We start from the raw sequence: 15,795 nt of genomic DNA on the forward strand, positions 1-15,795 counted from the left end.
CTTTTTGAGATATCCTACTATATGTTGGTTTTAGCCCCATTTCCCAATAATGAAGAATCGCTTAAAAAATTAAATAACCCTCATATCCGAATCCATATTGAGATCTTCACCAAAAACGAATCTCTTTGTCCTTGTCAGACACCCAACCGGTCCACCAGGTTTCGTCCAAATCCATCCACAAGTTTTTGAGATTTTGGCCCGATCACCCAATGGTGAAGAATCAAAAATATTGTAGTAGCCGGATCCAAATCCGGATCTTCACCAAAATCTACTTGTCACATACGCTACATCTCTGCCAAATTTTGGCCGAATGCGTCCACAACTTTTTGAGATATCTTGTTCACAAACGGACAAACGGAAAGACAGGGGTGAAAACATAACCCCATCCACCTTTGGTGGCAGAGGTAACTAGAACAGCACTCGGTAGAGAGCATGCCTCCAACCGGCTGACCAGTTTACGTTTTGTATCCCACCGATAGGTCAGATATGGATCTGGTTTCAGAAAAGCTAATTGGCTTGTTCTTTCCACTTACCCAACTCATCCACCAAGTTCTGTCACAAGTCATCCTCAACTGTTTGACTTTTTGAAACATCATGCTATATATAGTTTTTGATCCTGTCACTCAATGGTAAAGAATCAATTCAAAATGAAAAAAAAGAATTCTCGTATCCGGATCCGGATCTTCACCAAAATCTAATCATTTTATCCATGTCGCATCCACTACTTCTCCACCAAATTTCGTCCGAATCCATCCACAACTTTTTGAGATATCATGTTCACAAACAAACAGAGAGGAAAAAACCTTCGGTGGCAGAGGTAAATGTAGTACCTTACCGACCTCTATTTGCAGTCACTTTATTCCTACACACGTGACAATAATGGCAAGCATAACTGCTGCCAAGAAGGATTAATAAATCTGCCTCGATGGTAAATCGGTTTGAGATATGCTTGGATCATTTCGGGAAGTAATAACAGAAATGAGAAGCAAAAGTATTATATCACTATTTATTATCTTGTTTGTAGAAACAAGATGTATAGACTGGAGGTTCATACGAACAAAACAAAAACAATATTAGCCAGTTTCATCTCTCGTCTCATTCAGTGCTTACACCGTGCAATATTGTCACAAATCTCTCAACATGCAGCTTGCTTCTCTTACTCAAGGTCTTTTCTGGAGAAGATATTTTTCTTTTTTTTGTATACAGTCTCGAGCCTCATGGAGGAGCTAGAACATAAAACAGGTCAGCGCATCACAGAAGTAAAGGAACAGTAGAAAGAGGTGGGACACGCGAGCAGTAGGGTTGAGGGTGAAAATAAAGGCAGACTTGGCCACAAGGAACGGTGGGAGAATGAGACCAAGGGGAGAACACAGGATGAACAAGATGCATACAGCCACAAAGTTTCAATCACAGAAGTGAAAGGACATACTGGAAACTTGGAAGGAGATGGACTTGGGGAGGGTTAATGGGTTAGAAAAGATCATGATTTGGATGGGGGGGATGGTGGTGAACAGCTGTCTTGAAGCCCCAGAGGGAAGAATGAGATTGAAAAGACTGAGGAAGTTGGATCCACAAGCAAGAAAAAAAGAAAGAAAAGAGGAACAAATGAGTGTAGGTGAACAGTGAGTCTGGATTTTGGGAGTTTCACCAGAAGGATGTTTCTACAAAATAAGGATTTTTATTCTGTAAAAATGGCCACAACTTTCCCGAGATTAACAATTATTCAATTACCCTTGCAGGTAGCAGGGGCACTGAAAACAATACTGCCATTCCAGTTATGTTAATCATTTCAGTTAATCTTATGTGTCCGTTTGTCATTAATGTTAGCTCTTACACGAGCCTCGATCTTGTATTCAAAAAAAAAAAAAAAAAAATGGCGCTACTCAAAAGAGAAAAAAAGGGCATCATTCACCAGGACATCGAAAGGCCTATGCCAGGAGTTGGAATGTTGAACGCAGTCATCCCTCTTACCAACATATGTTACAATCACCAACAGCACAAAGGCATTGCATTGACCAGGGAAGAATGACTCATTGTATACTCAAATGAGAGTAAGGTTAACACAAAATATGAGAAAGAAGTTCAAAAAGACACCGTATTTGCCACAACTTAACATAGCTCATACTGCCTTTATCACAATAAAGGAAGAAATTAATTTAAACTCGAGACAGTTCTTGCCTGATGCTGTGGCTGGAGTTAGGAGAACTTTGTGGAAGAATTTAGCAAAAATTTGTTGTATACTTAATTAGTGTGAATTCCATTCCCATGACCAAGCAGTGAGGGATTGTCAGCATGCCACGCTAGGTGGAATTGTAGCTCGTCTCGGGAGAGCCCTCAGTCAAACTAATATTAACGACAAATGTAAAAACAGTCTCAATTGTGAATGCTAGTGATGTTCTGTGTTGGCGGACTGGTAGAACAAAGGAAGAAATCAGTAGAACGTTGATAAAAGTGTACTACCAGCCATGGAAAGAAAGAAGTTTTTGAGCGTTAACCCTGAGTAGGAGCTTGATGATGGTGATGATGATTATGATGATGATGAATCAATCATTTTGGTTTATTGTTAACGTCAAACACTGGTCAAAGCAGTCCGAAGACTGACATTTGTCAAGTTTACAATTAAAAGTGTTTCATAAAACTTACAAATATATATAGAAATAAAAATTGTATAAAATTACATTAATATGTGTATTTATGCATCAAAATTAATGTACGGAATAAAAATGCAAATTAGCCAGAAAATAAGGAGACATTGTAGATTACAATGAAAGGTATTACATGGAGGAGCATTGGAAAAAATACTAATAAAAATACAAAAAAGAAGGGGGAAATGGACATTTAATGATACAATATTTTGACTCGTCATTTAATTATTATAAAATATTCAAACATTCAAATTGAGCATGGCAGTCAGGCTTGGTATCGTCGATTGTTTATATCTGTGTTCTACAGAAGGACATGTCCAAATATTTAGTATTTCTGAATTGGATACAAGATTCGGATTGGGATTGATAATGATGATGATGATGGAGAAAATAACTCCACAAGAGTGATCACAGAAGAGTATATGACAGAAGGATGACCTTCAATAAAGGGAAAGCATTTGCAGAAATTTGACTCATAAGCTCCTAAACTGAACACATTATTGTCTCCGAATTGGCTACATCATGAACAAAGATTCAGTTGTCCACCTAATGTCCAACACATTGCATTCTTGCGAGTGCTCAACCCCCTTGAGAAGCGGCCAGTTAAAATGCATTACAGCAAAATGGACGACACATATGGAAGCACAAGTTTGCGCAGGCAATCGAGGTCATTTAAAAACTTGCACCGAAGAAAGAAAAACAAATAAACAATCGTTCAAACATCGATATTGAATGAATAGCCAATAATATATACAGTATTTCCATAAGAACAACCATTCAAAGTACATACTGGATAAATCATACTATTACTAGCCGAAACCCGTGGAACATCCACGGAAGGGAGGATGTGGTGTATGGATAGAGTGTACCATTATGGATGGCATAGTGGATTTGCTTGTCCGAGTAAGAGTTAGGAAAAAATATGAGAATGAAGAGTGCATATATGAACAACGATCGCCGACACCGGCACAAATGCATGCTCTGGATTGTCCACTCAGTGGACGGCTTGCTTTCGCCTTCGCCTGTCCAATCAGCGGACGGCTTGCTTCGCCTTCGCCCAGCAGACGCCAATACGGTGGCGTCGTAAGATGGCGTCGTATCGGCAGTTAATCGGATGCTTTTGGGCCCCAACGTCGGCTAATTCAGATTTTTCGAGTATGGCTGTACGTGATAAACAAAGAGCGCGGTTCGTAGATCGTAAATCCATTAGTGCCGTGGGCATCGGGTCACTGGGTGTGGCATAAAAGGGATAACAAAGTCGAGTCCTTACGCTATTATTATATAGATAATTAGAGACGTGTCTGTTTGTTTGACTTCTCTGCACTCTTGAACCGCTGGATGGAATTAGTTGAAAACTGGTGTTTGTAAACGGAGTATGCACAGGAATGTTTTGGGCATGAAAAAAAAAAAATTCAAGCATTGGGGGGGGGGGGGGGGGGGGGGAAGAACCTCAATTCTCTTGATGTAAATATGTATGGCATATCACCACTCCCGGTGGGAGTGGGTATTAAGTCATACTTTGATACTCCAATTCTGGATCTGGACATATGCTGTTCCCAATTGTGGTGGAATTAACCAATCAGTAAGTCGCAGGGAATTAACCTGTGCATAAGGATAGCTTATTCCAGTAGTGATTATAATTATTAGCAGAGAAAAAAAAAAAAGAGGGCATTATCGAAAATATCCTATGTGCTGAACATATTAGCAGACACAAATATGCAATTAACAGCACTCAGGTTAAAAACATTCATTTCAAAGGCCTCATATTATTGGCAAATAAAATCCGAGCAAGTATCCCATGCAATCAAAATGGGATCTTACGAGTTACAATGGCCTAGCAAACAGCAAAGACAGGGACTTCACGGGATCAAAAAGCTTGCATTCCTCGTGATTGCAGGCATAGAAGTGGCGAAGACAACAACTTTGATAACCCCAGTGCCCCTGTGCTTAATCAAGGAAGGGTGTATAACAAAGCCTTGTTGAGATTTAGTGAAGCAACTACAGTATTCACTTTCTTACAAAATGCTGCCACAACCAAAAAGTGCAAAGGCTGGTCCAGATATCTCCAAGACTAGTTTTCCATTCTACGATGTAATCTCAAGTGGTTAATGTGTGTTGTGAAGTGTGTGTTGTGAAGTGTGTGTTGTGAAGAGAAGTGTGTGTTGTGAAGAGAAGTGTGTGTTGTGAAGTGAAGTGTGTGTTGTGAAGTGAAGTGTGTGTTGTGAAGTGAAGTGTGTGTTGTGAAGTGAAGTGTGTGTTGTGAAGTGAAGTGTGTGTTGTGAAGTGAAGTGTGTGTTGTGAAGTGAAGTGTGTGTTGTGAAGTGAAGTGTGTGTTGTGAAGTGAAGTGTGTGTTGTGAAGTGAAGTGTGTGTTGTGAAGTGAAGTGTGTGCGTTGTGAAGTGAAGTGTGTGTGTTGTGAAGTGAAGTGTGTGTGTTGTGAAGTGAAGTGTGTGTGTTGTGAAGTGAAGTGTGTGTGTTGTGAAGTGAAGTGTGTGTTGTGAAGTGAAGTGTGTGTTGTGAAGTGAAGTGTGTGTTGTGAAGTGAAGTGTGTGTTGTGAAGTGAAGTGTGTGTGTTGTGAAGTGAAGTGTGTGTTGTGAAGTGAAGTGTGTGTTGTGAAGTGAAGTGTGTGTTGTGAAGTGAAGTGTGTGTTGTGAAGTGAAGTGTGTGTTGTGAAGTGAAGTGTGTGTTGTGAAGTGAAGTGTGTGTTGTGAAGTGAAGTGTGTGTTGTGAAGTGAAGTGTGTGTGTTGTGAAGTGAAGTGTGTGTGTTGTGAAGTGAAGTGTGTGTTGTGAAGTGAAGTGTGTGTTGTGAAGTGAAGTGTGTGTGTTGTGAAGTGAAGTGTGTGTGTTGTGAAGTGAAGTGTGTGTGTTGTGAAGTGAAGTGTGTGTTGTGAAGTGAAGTGTGTGTTGTGAAGTGAAGTGTGTGTGTTGTGAAGTGAAGTGTGTGTTGTGAAGTGAAGTGTGTGTTGTGAAGTGAAGTGTGTGTTGTGAAGTGAAGTGTGTGTTGTGAAGTGAAGTGTGTGTTGTGAAGTGAAGTGTGTGTTGTGAAGTGAAGTGTGTGTTGTGAAGTGAAGTGTGTGTTGTGAAGTGAAGTGTGTGTTGTGAAGTGAAGTGTGTGTTGTGAAGTGAAGTGTGTGTTGTGAAGTGAAGTGTGTGTTGTGAAGTGAAGTGTGTGTTGTGAAGTGAAGTGTGTGTTGTGAAGTGAAATGTGTGTTGTGAAGTGAAGTGTGTGTTGTGAAGTGAAGTGTGTGTTGTGAAGTGAAGTGTGTGTTGTGAAGTGAAGTGTGTGTTGTGAAGTGAAGTGTGTGTTGTGAAGTGAAGTGTGTGTTGTGAAGTGAAGTGTGTGTTGTGAAGTGAAGTGTGTGTTGTGAAGTGTGTGTTGTGAAGTGTGTGGTGCGCGCGTCTGTGCGCGCGTCTGTGCTCGCGTCTGTGCTCGCGTCTGTGCTCGCGTCTGTGCGCGTGTCTGTGTGCGTGTTGTTTTTGGCTTCCCACCCATATGTAGCACAGGTACCTCGCTAATTTTAAATGATGAAAATTATATTTAACAGACCATTTGAATTACAGATTTCACGCTAGCACTTAGAATCACACTTATAAGTTAGAAATGGCAGGTTACAGTGTCCGGCGAGCACAACCGGGTCACTGAAAACGCCCAGACAGCGCATGTGAAAAAGGCCTCGTAAACATTCATCTATCATTTTGAATGTCACATATTGATTGGGAAGTAATAAATCAATGCCAATGTACAAACTGACTATACTTTATGCCAATGTCCTGATGACTCAATCTTTGCTCTTTATTTATTCTGTTTCCTTCTGACGATTCCAATGCAGTACAGTCGGACCCAGCTATTCGCGGGTTCCGCGTATTCGCGGGTTCCGCGTATTCGCGGGTTCCGCGTATTCGTGGGTTCCGCGTATTCGCGGTTGATAAAATGCGACCAGTTTCTCTGGTAGTGGAAAAATGTCCCACAAATTCGCGGATTTTTTTCCTCTTCACGGCCATGTTCCGCAAATTCGCAGTTTTGCAGTGGCTAATTTTTTTTTTTCCACGAGCCACTAGCTTGACATATTTATAAAACACATCTTTCACCAGCCATGCATAAAGCAGCTGGATATACGTACGCAAAAAAACATCTACGAGCCACTAACTTGACCTGCTTCTGCAGCCGCTGCCATGTGTTTGACGTTTTGATAGCTTTCACAGCCGCAAATTTTAGGCACACTATATAGTGGGGGGGCCAATGTTTTCCCGTTGAATTCAAATGTTAATTTGTGGACACTGGTTGGGTTGTCTTTAGGGATGATAGAAGTTGTAGAAAAAATATGTCTCCATTTTTTTCAAGTTCTTTATAGCGGCCATTTTGGATTATCAAAATGGCGTTTGTTGAAAACCGAAATTGTCATTATCTTGGCTTCTAAATGACCTAGAGTGTTAATTTTGGTGTCCAAATGTACATATTTGCGGATACTTAATCCAATAAACACACATTTATACACCTACATATGATCAAAAGGGTTCTTATGGCAGCCATCTTGGATTTTCACGCACTTATGCCAACACATATATATATTTTTTTCCATCATTTTCACTTCTAAATCACATAAAGGCTGGACTTTAGTGTTCAAATGTACACTTATAATGTCTTTGTGCAATATTTTTAGTTGGCAGTGTTCATTGTTACATTGAAGGATCTCCATCCTCCTCATCATCAGTGTTATCGATTCCCATGGGGCGCTCCTGACCCGTGTTACCACACACCTCTTCATCTGCCCCACACATACACATCTCAGAACAGTTGAGATGCTGAGACCTGCATGAGCAGTGAGACATGCATTGGGTCTTCTTGCAGTTACATTTGATTAGATGTGTGATGGCAGCTGGGGCTGGAGGGTCCTTGGTTGTGATGGGCACCAGCTGATCTCCTTCTGCTCTCCATCCATGTTCTGTTGGTTGTGGAAGCTGGGGGTCCGGTACATCAGCCTGATGCCACACCATGGCCTGGAAATGTGCACGAGCAATGGCTTCATGTAAAGCTCCCCGTGTTGGTGGCAGCTTCTGTGCCTCTAGCTGTTTCTTGGTAAACAGTCTCCACCTCAGCTTGCCCACATCCACAACTGTAGTACGAGGCTCATACAGCTGGCATACAAATGCCTCAATGTCACTTTCTGTGTCAGCTCTCAGCTCCTCAGAGGCCCCAAGGTCATGAAACGCAGATACCACCTCAACAGAGCACCTATTGAGGGCTTGCCAACATGTGAGCTTTCCCTTGCCGGCAAACCGACCAGTCTGGTCTGCTCCCGTGAATGCATGGAATCCTGGTAGGGCTGCAGCCTTCCTGACACCAAGTTCATGTACTATTGGTTCCAGTGAGATTTGCCTCTTCTTGTTCCCCACACCCGTGATGAAGTATGTGTCTTTGCATAGTTCATGGTACCGGTGGAGTGCTAGGATGAATACATCAGTATCAGGTGACTGAATGTACAGCTGTGTTGCACCTCTTCGGACGGCATCTAGACTGTGAAGAAAGATCCTCGTATCAGCCTCCTCCTGGGAGCTACGGAGATGCTGTACATCCATGCAGTTGGAGAAGACATCCTGCCTTGAAGTGACGATGAAGACCTTGGTAGTCCCCTCAAAGTGACACAGAGCTTTCTTTGCCAGATAGACAGTTAGCTCATCTTTGGTGTTGGTGTGCGACAGGAACTGTTTTGCTGTCAGTTTCCCAATCGGGGTGCTGTCTTGAACGTGGTAAGCAGTGGGCGGCTTGCCACCTTGGCGCCTCTCCCGTGTGGCCTCTTTCAGTGAATTTGGCAGATCATATCAGTCAAACACGAGGTGGACTTCATCATACCCGTTGGTCTTGCAGTCCAGTGTTGCATTGAAATGGCCAGCCCACTGGGCACATGTTTTGACCCATTGTGGCTTACCCATTGCTTGCACTAATGCCATGCCGTCTATGACAGTCACCTTCTTGGGAGGGGGTGGAGTATGTTCAGGATTGTCGTCGTCTGGCTGCTGACCAGTGCCAGTTGACTTCTTGGGTAGATCTTCTAGGATGCCCATGAGCTTGCTTTTGTCTGTGCATGGTAGTAGTGTCCCAGCCATTGCAAAGAGGGTTCATGGAAGCGCGGTGAATTCATATTGACCTATGGCATCCTTCAAGTTGATCTCTGGTCGTGAGCGGGCCACGATCAGCATGCGCGCAAACAGTGACCTGTCGTCTTTCAGCTCTACAACCTTGTCTGCCAGTTTGTGCTTCACAGCTTTCCTGGCACTCTTCCACATCTTCAGTTTGACCTTTCCCATTCTGGCCCAAAGGTTGATTTCATTTGTGTTGATGCGCTCTGCAACAAACATGTTATACGCTTTCTGACCAATCTCATCTTGGTTGCAGACATCCTTCCGTACTTCAGCTGGCATCACCACCTTGGTGATGATAGTCGTCAGGTCTTCACCCTCATGCGTCATGGGATTCATGGACTCTCTGATCACATTCTTCAGTCGACGAATGCTGTCTTCCTGCCGAGCCCAGACTGTGGTTGATAGGTCGTGGTGCTCCTTGCGTGTAGCTGATTGTGAGCCAGCCATCTGACGGGCTTCTTCAGCAAGCCTACTCAGCTCTGGTGCTGTCAGAAAGAACCTTTCGCGGGCACTGGCATTCTGGGTAATGCCCACAATACCCCCTGTCACCTTCATGATCCTGTTGATGTGCTCCAGTGCATGGTCCACACCTACAGCACAGAAGGGGATTTCATTCTTATGGACACTGAAGTTCCCATCCATGAACTCTTGGTAGATCCCTGGATCTGTCATCTTCAGGGCCTTCATCTCTGCAAGGTACCGGGGAGTCAGCCTGGCATATTTCTGTTTGTCATGTGCAAAGAAGTATATGCACATCTCATCCAGTGAAGACAGGTGAAGCTCAAATTGTCCATCACGGGTGGCATGGATGAATGTGTATATCAGCATTATCATCCGCATGTAGCGTCGCACAAACTTGAACAGTGGACTCTTGGCTTCTTTCCTCTCATCAAACTTTGCCATGGCCTCCAGGACTTCGTTTGACTCGAGGACAGCTAGCATGTTGTTCTGCGCGCTTGTCATCTCCTCTCGGTTGTGTAGATGACAGCTCTGGGCAACCTGTTGTGCTGACTGGGTACATGGGCCCCTCAGATGGGGATGCTCTTGGAAGAATTCGTCCACATAGAGGTCGAAGAGGGCTTGGACAGTGGTGATGTGGGCCTCCAAAGCCCTCTTCATGTGCTTGGCTTCCAGTATTTGTCTGGTCGTTGTTGGGCCATAGATATCAGCCTCAGACCAAGCCTCGTCAAGACCACTGTCCTCTATGGCATTCCCAGCAGCCCTCAGTGCAGCCATCACAGTGTGCATCTCCCCTAGTCGCAGTACCCACTTGCCTTTGCAGTCATCTCTGGTCATCTCCAGCTGTTTGGCTCGCTCATACAGGGCCATGTCTAAGGTGATCACTGTCTTCCTATCGGGACCCATGACCATGCAGTTGATTTGCTGTGTCTGTTTCAAGACTGTTATCAGTGTTTGCCATTCATGGGCTGGTGCTGCTACCAATGGCAGGGCGTTGACCTCTGTCAGAGGCTTCGAAGAGGAGAGCAGTGAGTTGTAGGCTGTCCAAGTTGGGATATCGTGATGCTTGATCCTACTGCCAGGTGGTTGTTTTGGATCGTGGACGAGTGACCCAACAGGGTCAGCATGCTGGGGTTCTGCAGCTTGCAGCTGGTCATCTGGTGGGATGATGTCGTCTTGTACGTCCTCAGCTTCAGCTGTTCGCATGATTGTGCGTGAAAGTAGCCACACTGTGTCCGTCGCAGAGTACGGCTTGGTGAGATCTGGGTTTGACCGTGTCTTGAAGCTATACGTGGTACCTGTGGCAGATTGTTTGTTTGGTGCTTGGCAAGGAACAAAGTCTGGAGCAGTCAGAACCTTGAGTGAGCGGTGTCTGGCCTTTCGGTCATGTAGTGTCAGTGTTCTATGTTCATCTGTGGAGGGTGCATGTTCCCGTCGTTGGTAGAGTGCCCAGGCTGTAGCATGGAGTGTCCGCTTCCCATCAGGTGTGTCTTCATTGAAGTCACTGTTGTCCACTGCAAAGAAGACAAACGTCCCTATGCGCATGGTTCTTGGAAAGTATACACCCTGTTCTGTCGTAGACTCTATGACTGAGTTGGCCAGCTGTGTCTCCAACCGCAAGATCCGACTATAATCAACAGACAGACCGAACCCATGCAGGAAATCCAGAAGCTTCTTGTTTCTGGTGGACTGATGGACTACAATGGCAACGGCAAGCTGCTGTGGCCATTCTAAGCGATGGCGGAATGGTGCATCTGGCTCTTTGGGCTTGTACGTGACTTGGCGTTTTGACTTGTAGCCGTACATGATGTTCTGACTGATGGTTATAACATCTCGATGAATAGTGGCTGAGCGCATAGTCTCTGGCTCAATGCTCGTGGCTGGTCCTTCCAGTAGCCAGCGGAGGAAAGCATAGAGTACTTTGGGTACATGCTTTTCAGCATCATCAGTGTTCATTTCTCCTTCAAATTGCCATGGGTGCTTGTTCTGACAAGCAATGGCACTGCGGAGAACAGAGGCACTCTCAAACAGTTGTTCGATGTTTTTTTCATTTGTCTTCGTCATTGCATCTTTGACAGCTGCATCACGCACGGCAGTGGAGAATACACAGTCTGACTCGTTTCGACGTTTTGGTTTCATGAAGTGAACGTCATCAATGTGAGAGTTGATTTTCTCCTTCATGCCTTGGGTAGTAGGTGATGGGACATTGTGCACACCATTATTGTCAAGAATCCTGGAGTAAACCGACTTCAGGTCAGACATGTTGAGAATTTCACCAGCTTGGAGTAGAGAGCGAACAAGGCTGACAAACTCAATGTCTGCGGCTATTTTGATAACATTAGTTTCTTGCAGTATGTGTTCTTTGTCATCACTTGATGTCCCACTCTTGGGAGCACGTTGGACATTCTGCACCCAGCATGGGAGATGATACTTGACGTCGATCGCATGAGCATCATGTGCACTGATGGCAGCACTCAGCTGAACTTTCCACTTGTGGTTGCTGCCTTCTTCAACAGCTTTCTTCAGCTGTTTACCTGCGTTGAACGTGCATACAACATGTACACTTTCCTTAGTGACCTCTTGACAGAAGAAACAAAGGTCTCTGTTGAATGGAGTTGATGATGAACGTGTGAAGCGAAGAGTCTCGTCTTGCGTAGAACCTGAGGTACTTGCAGCGGCAGGTGCAGAAGAAGGACGTCCACACCTCTTATGAAGATGCTGGGTGTCGCCATGTTCGCAGGCTTTCTGGTGGCGAACTCTAGCACGCTCCAGGTGAGCAGTGTTGCATGTAGATCCATAACATGCCCGGTGCCACTTTGCTTTATTGTTCCTCAAGTCAGTGGCAGTGAAACAGCTTAATCGTTCGCTGATCTGTTTGAAGTCGGCATCACCATATCGTGCCCTCTCCTGGATGAACTGGAGAAACTTTGCATATGAGCCCAGTGCTGGCTCAGTCACTAGTGCACCTTGGGGATCCTGGCACTGAATGCAAAGTGTGAAATCAGTTTCTTTCTTGGTTTTCTTGCTTTTTGGCTCCATCATAGCTCAGGGTCACGAATCTGGAACATACAAATAACAAATAACAATTAAGATAGATGTGCATTAAGTTAGATTTTGGACACTGGTTCGGCTGTGCCATAAAAACCTATTTTTATCCCTTGTAGGTTATTAAAGAAGGTTTCATTCAATTCTCTATCCCCAAAAATGTACAACTGGACACCAGAATCGAAACTCTAGGTCATTTAGAAGCCAAGATAATGGAATTTTACGTTTTCGACATCCGCCATTTTGAAAATCCAAAATGGCCGCCATAAAGAACTTGAAACAATTGGAGACATATTTTTTCTAGAACTTATATCATCCCTAAAGACAGCCCAACCAGTGTCCAAAAATTAACAAGCAATTTCACCGGGCATTTCAATCTGCTACATTGGCCCCCCCACTAATAATTGAGAGCTTCGCGGGATGTTCCTCCAGCTGCATAAACAAGTCAACCCCGCGAATTAAAGAATGAAAACACTTCATTAAATATATTAGTGAAATTAGCAGATAGGTTCAATAGGGCATCGTCTGATAACATCCCCCACAAACAATGTGCAGAGTATTCACCCCTCCCGCAGCTACCCACAATGCTCGCATTCCTACATATACAGACTGTATCTTGGGTCTCAATCATTCTTCTTGTCCCGTTGCTTAGACCTGAATTTTTGACTCTCACTCTGCTCATCATTCAATCATGGCTCCCAAGTGCAAGACCAGTGCTGGAGATGCGTCGACTCCCAAAAGGCAGAAGAAAGTGAGGTGCCTGAGCCAGAAAGTCGATTTGCTTGACCAGCTTTCAAGAGGAGAGAGTGCGACTTCTGTGGGCAGGCATTACAGCGTCAACAAATCCACCATTCGCTAAATACGGAAGAAGGAGAAGGCGATTCATGAGAGAGTTTCAGCGAGCGCTGCATTGAATACAAATGTGGTCACCGATGTCCGGATGTCCACATGGAAAGGATGGAGAAGACTCTCAGAATATGGATCGAGGACAACACGCAAACGAGGGACTTCATGCTGAAAATGATGATACTGAACCGTTCCCGAAACCTGCTCAGAGGACGAATTTAAGGCCATTCCAAAAGTTGCCGAGGAGGAGGAGGCAGGCAGTGATGGGGAAGAGGTGCCGAGGTCAAACCTCACAGTCTAGTTCCTGGGCAAGGTGCTGCAGGACATGCAGTCAATTGCGGACATGTTGCAAGACGCTCGGTACCACAAGTTCAAGAGGGACTTGGATGATGTGCTGTTCCCGTACAAAGATCTGCATCAAAACCTGCGGCAATCTGCCTGGCAGCTCCCCATCACCCATTTCTTCAGCCCTGCCCCGTCCACCTCAAGACCATCAACACCCTCTCCTGACACCCTTTCAGCATCCTCACCTTCTCCTACCTCTCCCTTAGTGCACGATTTTGCAGCATCATCATCATCATCATCATCATTTGGGTCACCTTCAAAGTTCGAGGAATTCATTGGATTTTAATTCATCACCATTATAATCACCATCACCATCAACATCAACATTTGAAAGTTGCGGGTGTTTGTAAAATAAAAATTTTAAACGGTTCATGATGGTGTTGTGTTTTTTTTTGGGTTTTTTTCCCCCTTTCACGGTACAGTATAGTTAAGCGAGTTAAGCACTTTTAATAAACTGTAAGCGCATTCCTTCAATAAATTGGAAATGGTACCTGGTGTCGTCGTTTTTGTTTTGTTTGTAAGCATTTTTTGTGAAACTGTAATCATGTGCATTTGCGGTCGAAAACATTTTAAACTTCCAAAAATTTCCTCTATGAATCAGGAACCACTGGGAACCTATATCCTATCCCCCTTTTCCCCATTGAAACAATGCCGCAGCATACATTCGCGGGATTTTCCTCGCCATTTGCGAGATTATCGCCGACATTCACGGGTTTTGTCTCACCATTTCCAGGACTTTCATCGACATTCTATTTTCTTTTTGCATACAGAATCGAGGCTCGTGTAAGAGCTAACACATTGAACATGAAAATATGCACAGACGCACAAAACATGCAATGAAGGGAGCGGGAGACAAGAGGGGGAGAGAGGGAAGCACACAAGCACAACAACAGAAGAGAACAGGGACGCCGGTAGATTTGTGGAAGGGGGAGGGGGCTGGGGGAGGAGGGAGGGGTAAACGGTACAAAGCAAATGAACACTTCGATGAACCCAAGAAAAGAAGCAGGGTATTCAAAGACGCGGATTTGATGTGTTTTAACTGAGGTAGAAAAGATCAAGGTTTTGGATGGGGGAAGATAAGAGATGGTGGTGAACAGCTGTTTTAAAGACATGGAGGGAGGACAGGGATTGAAGAGAGTGTGGTTGTTTGTTCCAGAGGCGGGAGAAAAGAGGAACGAAGGAGTGAAGGTGAGCAGAGAGTCTTTATTTTGGCAGTTTAAAAATAAGAGGGTTGCTGGCAGATCTTGTGCGACCTGTAGGAATATTTGGGGGACAGAGCACAGACAGAGCTGGGGGAGCTAGGCTGGTGAGGAGTCGGTAGAAGACAGAAAGACCACCAACCTGCCTGCGGTGAGTGAGTGAAAGGCCCTCAGAATCACCTTCATCGCAGGAGATTCCAATGATTCTGAATGCTTTTGTTTCAACCGTGTGAAGCCAAGCTAGGTGTGAGGCAGGAGCACCAGCTCAGAGAGGAGAACACTACTCCATTGAGCTGTGGATGAAAGCTTTGTATGTGGTGAGGAGCTCAGAAGTGCCCAGAAAGGACCTCGCACGACGGAGGATGCCCATTGCCCAGTCGGCGACTGGCTTTGGAGGCCAGCTTGGAAATGTGGTTTTTCCAGGAAAGATCATGGCAGATATCGAGACCCAAAAGCTTGAGTGACAGAACTTCTTCAAGATAATTGTTCAGAAATTAGATGGGAGGGTTGTCCAGATGGTCTTTTCAGAGAGACAAAGTGAGAGTGTGAGATTTGTCAGGATTGAGGGACATGTTTGTGATATTGTCCAGGTCTGCAGAGATTGAAGAGGCTGCTGCCTGCTGATCTGAGGGTTGGGATATGGAGCGGCAGAGAGTGGAGCAAAGCGATAGAGGATTTTCCAGAGAGTCGGAGAGATCATTAATGAAGACCAGAAAAAGCACAGGGCCCAGAACAATGCCTTGAGGAACTACAGCCTGAACAGGAAGGGGAGAAGAGAGAATTCCATTCAGGGCCACACGTTGACTGTGACCAGAAAAGAAGACTGCAAGCCATGCGTGGAGGATTCCATGGATACCATATGAGGAAAGTTTGGTGAGCTGGGTGGAATGCCAGACCGTATCGAAGGCACGAGATATGTCAAAGGAGACATCTCTGATTTCCTGTTTGGCATTGAGGACCTCCATCCATTTGTTGAGACAGCAGAAGCAGCATGTCCAGAGTAGAATGACCTGGTCCGAATCCAAATTGATGATCCGAGATGAAGCCATTGGAGAAGAGGAAGGATTTGATGTCAGAAGCGATGACCTTGCTGATTATTGGGAGCAGTCCGAT

The 15,795-nt window shown here is 44.7% G+C and overlaps 2 protein-coding genes across 2 annotated transcripts in view; both read right to left on the reverse strand.

The window, feature by feature from the left end:
- LOC144888467 (uncharacterized) overlaps positions 1 to 8,277 on the reverse strand; it is a 790,732-nt gene extending 782,455 nt beyond the window's left edge. Inside the window, exon 1 of the mRNA XM_078766380.1 lies at positions 7,406 to 8,277. The gene's annotated coding sequence lies outside the window, so the exon portion shown is untranslated. The remainder of the gene's footprint in view (positions 1 to 7,405) is intronic.
- Positions 1 to 15,795, reverse strand: part of SHROOM2 (shroom family member 2) — a 208,088-nt gene that overhangs the window by 152,840 nt on the left and 39,453 nt on the right. The gene's annotated exons all lie outside the window — the stretch shown is intronic.

This window comes from Myxine glutinosa, chromosome 12 (assembly GCF_964187855.1).
Source record: "Myxine glutinosa chromosome 12, kmMyxGlut1.1, whole genome shotgun sequence".
NCBI classification, from domain to species: Eukaryota; Metazoa; Chordata; class Myxini; order Myxiniformes; family Myxinidae; genus Myxine; species Myxine glutinosa.